Genomic DNA, 4,304 nt, shown 5'->3' with positions numbered 1-4,304 from the left:
TCAACTTCTCTGGGCCCTACTTTCCACATCAGTGAAGTTATTACAGAGGGTTTATGTGGCAAACAAATGACACGTCATTGTAAAACACTGCAATTTTTAAACATCAGAATTGTGAGAAGTTGTAATATGATCATCACTGTTGCTCTTAATTTCCTACTTTTGATGGGTGTGCAATCAATGCCTGAGTCAACCCAATCTAAGGTGACTCTTTCCCCAAAATTGGATGTGTGGGTCTGCATACACAGAGAAGGTAAATGAGTTGTTTTCCTCTTCTCAAATTTGCATGTCCTCCTTGTGTGGGGGCCATGCTAATCTTCTTTGTATTGTTCTAATTTTAGTACTTGTGCAGCCAAAGTGAACACTCTCCTATTCTCATTCTGATGGTTAGTTTTAATTGTTAACTTGTTTGGGCTAAGACATGCCCACATACCTGGTAAACAGTTTTTCTTACTTTGGTTATCTGTGTGGTTATGAGGATGTCTCCAGAAGAGATTAGCATTTCAGTCAGTAGACTGAGTAAAGATATCTTCACCAATGTGGGTGAATAGTACCCAATCTGTTGAGAATAAAAAGTTGGAAGGAAGGGCAAATTTGCTTTCTTTGCTTGAGTTGGAACATCCATCTTCTCCTGCCCTTGTACATTGGCTTCTTTAGTTCTCAAGTCTTTGGACTTAGACTGAATTATGCATATACCACTGGCTTTCCTGGTTCTCCAGTCTGCAGCTGGTAGATGGTAGGAATTTTTTGGCATCCATAATTATGTAAGCCAGTTGCTGTAATAAATCTCCTCTTATGTATATCTCTGTGTATCTTACTGGTTCTGTTTATCTGGAAAATGCTGACATATATCATGTTACTGGTGACCAAGAAAGACTAGGATATAGTTAAGTAGGCTAATCTCTAGGCAGTATTTAAAAAGGTATTAAAAACTCAACAGAAAACACTTTTCCCACAACATTCTATGTATAGCACTGGTTTCCATATGTAAAAGAAATATTTCAGATGGTTGGAGAAAGTTGGGAGGGAGGGATAAAGGGTGGAGAGGGGAGAGAGAGATAGAGAGAGAGAGAGAGAGAGAGAGAGAGAAAGAGAGAGAGAGAGAGAGACAGGGTCTAGAGGACCAGAGAATGGAAAGACTTTTATAGGAAATTGAACCTCAGAGAGCAGTACTGTAGTCTGGGATGGGGTAGCAGGGGAGCCCAAAGCACATGGTTAAAGTCTACAAAAGCGTGACTAGTGTCAATTTTGTTCAGACATCTCCACAGAGCTTCATTTATTTGATACGTGAATATAGGGACAATTTTAGAGTTTAAGGAAACTTTAGAATAAATCCCTAAAGTATGTTCACATACAAAGGATAGTGAAATTTCTGGTTCAGATCCTCATCTTCTCTCCTCCACTAATTGATATCCCTGCCAGTTACTTTTTCCCATTCAATTCATCTTTCATACTGTAGTCCCAGATATACTTCCAAAATGTACATCTGATCATGCCAACCTCAACTTTTGTGTCAGCTCGCCAAAATTATGTGTTTGGCTTTCTCAATGTATTTCCACAGAGGTGGTAATTGAAGAAGCTAAAGACAAATGTTTTACTTTAGAAATAAGACTGTACCAACATTTTGCTCTATTCATGAGTACAGCCAATAAGTTATCCTAAAATGAAGTAACTTTCAGTAGGTCTTGAAACTAAAGAACAGTGGAGAGAAACCTTGAACTTCTTCTAAGGGACACTATTTCCCTTCTTTTTCTTTGTCTTGTTAACTTAATGGACCTTAGAGTCAATTCTACAGTCATTCTGAGGGTGTCGCTATCTGCTTTAGAAAAAGACCCTGGGCTACCATCCTTACCCCTGCTTCTTTGTTACACTCCTCTTGAAAGGGAAATTGAGTAGTTCACAATCTTTTTTTTTTTACTTTCTTTTTTTTTTAAATTTTTATTGTTATTCAATTACAGTTGTATGCCTTACACAATCTTAAGACAGTTACAGGCATATCTTGTTGCCCTAGAAACTTGACATGGATCTCTTCAGGACATCACACAATTACAAGGCCACAGGGTATACCAGGCTGAGATTCATTCATGATTCTGTCTCTCATTTCAAAGTAGATGCAGTTTCCTCATTTAAATAAGCTCCTCAGAGCGTTAGACAATGGGCACCAGATGATGGAATTGTAACATGCCTGAAATTCTTGTGGCACTTTAAAAGTAATTTGAGTTCCCCATGATTCTAAAACAATTAAATTTTCTCAGAGGAATTAAAGTCTAACTAAACAAGTCACACCTCCATAGAGAAAATACTTTCTCAAACTAGCTCTAAAAGTATCTTCTCTCTACATGTCTTAATGCACATTGCTGCTGTTCCAAAGACTGGACCTTCAGGTTTTTGGTGAGAGTTGCTATGAGCTCTGCCATTTCTTCCTTTCCCAACATTTGTCTTCCCTCAGCTCTCATGTTCTAGAAGGTCTGAGTAAGTTTGATTACTCCAATGTAGCCCCAACTTACTACAAGTTATATTAATGACAGCCCTTTCCTCCCTCTAGGTCCTCTTTTTATTCACCTCTGTTAAGACCTTTCTTCATTTAAGTGGGTTTAGCTCACAACTGAAGTCTGCTGCTTAGATTAGACTTTTTTCTTCTCTATTATATACGAGGCCAATACTTGCATTTTCTGGGTTAGAAGGCCCTTTCTCTTTCCTGCAGATTTTAAATACAAAGAAAAATCTGTTTGTTTAAATTGTTGGTTTTCCTTCTTGAGTTTCTAATATCCCAGTTTCAAATCTCCACTGATAGTCTACTGTTCACATACTAAATCTTGAAGACTCACTTTATTTATAGGTTTTTTTTTGGCTGCTCTGAAAACACACACACACATTTCCATTCATTGCTGATTTCTTCTTCACTGTGATTGAACCTGTGTTTTGTGGCTCTCTAATCCACCATCATCATTCATTGTTGATTTACTGTTCAGTGAAAACATGTGGTCCACAGAGAGACTGTGGAAAACCATAAAAATTTCTAGGTCAGTTCTGCTTCAGATCTTTCCCTGAACCAGAATTCCAGCATTCAAAATATGTAAAGAAAAAAATAATATAGAGCTGAAATTTCATTCTTTCTTTACAGCCAGTTCTACCATTAAAATCCTAAATCCAGCAACTCCTACACAGATGTAATTTTTTTTTTGAGACAGAAAAGTGGAAGATAAATTTCAAAGTGATTGTTCCTTAGTTGCTTCAAGGAGTTGGATGAGCTTATAACAATTCTGGAGACATTGTGGCTGCAGAAAACGTGATATAGGGGTTTGTAATTTTAATGTGGGACTACTAGAAGTCCTAGGATCACATGCAAATTTTCAAATAGACAGCAACGGCAAGTGAAGGCCAATGGTGGGGGCGTGGTTAAATCATTAGGATAACAACGCATCCTGGACCTACTTGACTGATAGTTACCCATCCATGTAGAATATGACTTCCCAAAATAGCACCTTCCCCAGAACCCCCTCCCGTGTGACTTGAAAATCTCAGAAACATGCTGAACAGAGACCCATGTGTCTCTATGCTGCATTCAACAGAGCACTGTTAACTGTAGGTTATGCTGAATGGGCCAAAATTTTTAAGATTATGATCACCTGGACACAGTCACACATCCAACATTGAAATCAGGGTTTCTGCAAGACTGCTCTGCCTAGTAGTCTCGGAGGCTTGATAGGGATGGCATATTAAAAGTCAAGTATTCAATAATTTGGTTATTCATATACTGTGTCTAAACTATATTTAGCATTTATTTAGCTGTTTTAGATTGTAAATGACCTCAACTATGGGCATTTGACAAAAGGAGGAATACAGAACAAGAGATCCTTGTAGGTAAGACTTTCCTGCTAATGAACGGGCCCTACTCCCAAGATGGAGATATTAGTCTATCTTAAACAGAGCATGTTTGAAGCAGAGCTAAGTAAGGACATTAGCCACTAGAATGGGAATTAAGAAATCCTGTTATTAAGTGCATCATCTCAGAATGAGCCAAAAGTCATATCAATTATACAAATAAAGTACCTGGCTTTATGGCTGCCTGAGGTTCTAACCCCAGAACAACCAATGCCTTTCTGAATTGGACAGAAGTTGGTCCAGGGACTCAGTCACCTCTGAGAAATGGGTTCCGTAATACCTGTCTTCTCAAGGCCTGGAAAATATAAACATTTATATAACTGAGAAATTAAGCTTCAGTAATCCTTGGGAATTCCCAACAGGTAAGGAGAGAGATTGGTAATGCAACAGAGAATGGATAACTGAAGAAGAAAATTCCTAAA

General features: G+C 38.1%; 1 non-coding gene across 1 annotated transcript; it reads right to left on the bottom strand.

Moving 5' to 3' along the window:
• Positions 1–252: 252 nt before the first annotated feature.
• On the bottom strand, positions 253–360 carry LOC112305691 (U6 spliceosomal RNA). The gene has a single exon (XR_002974848.1). It is a non-coding gene; the product is annotated as a U6 spliceosomal RNA (small nuclear RNA).
• Between the last annotated feature and the right edge of the window lie 3,944 nt (positions 361–4,304).

This window comes from Desmodus rotundus, chromosome 4 (genome assembly GCF_022682495.2).
Source record: "Desmodus rotundus isolate HL8 chromosome 4, HLdesRot8A.1, whole genome shotgun sequence".
Taxonomy (NCBI): Eukaryota; Metazoa; Chordata; class Mammalia; order Chiroptera; family Phyllostomidae; genus Desmodus; species Desmodus rotundus.
Note: the sequence above shows the minus strand (reverse complement) of the source record. Positions and strands in the feature narration are given on the sequence as shown.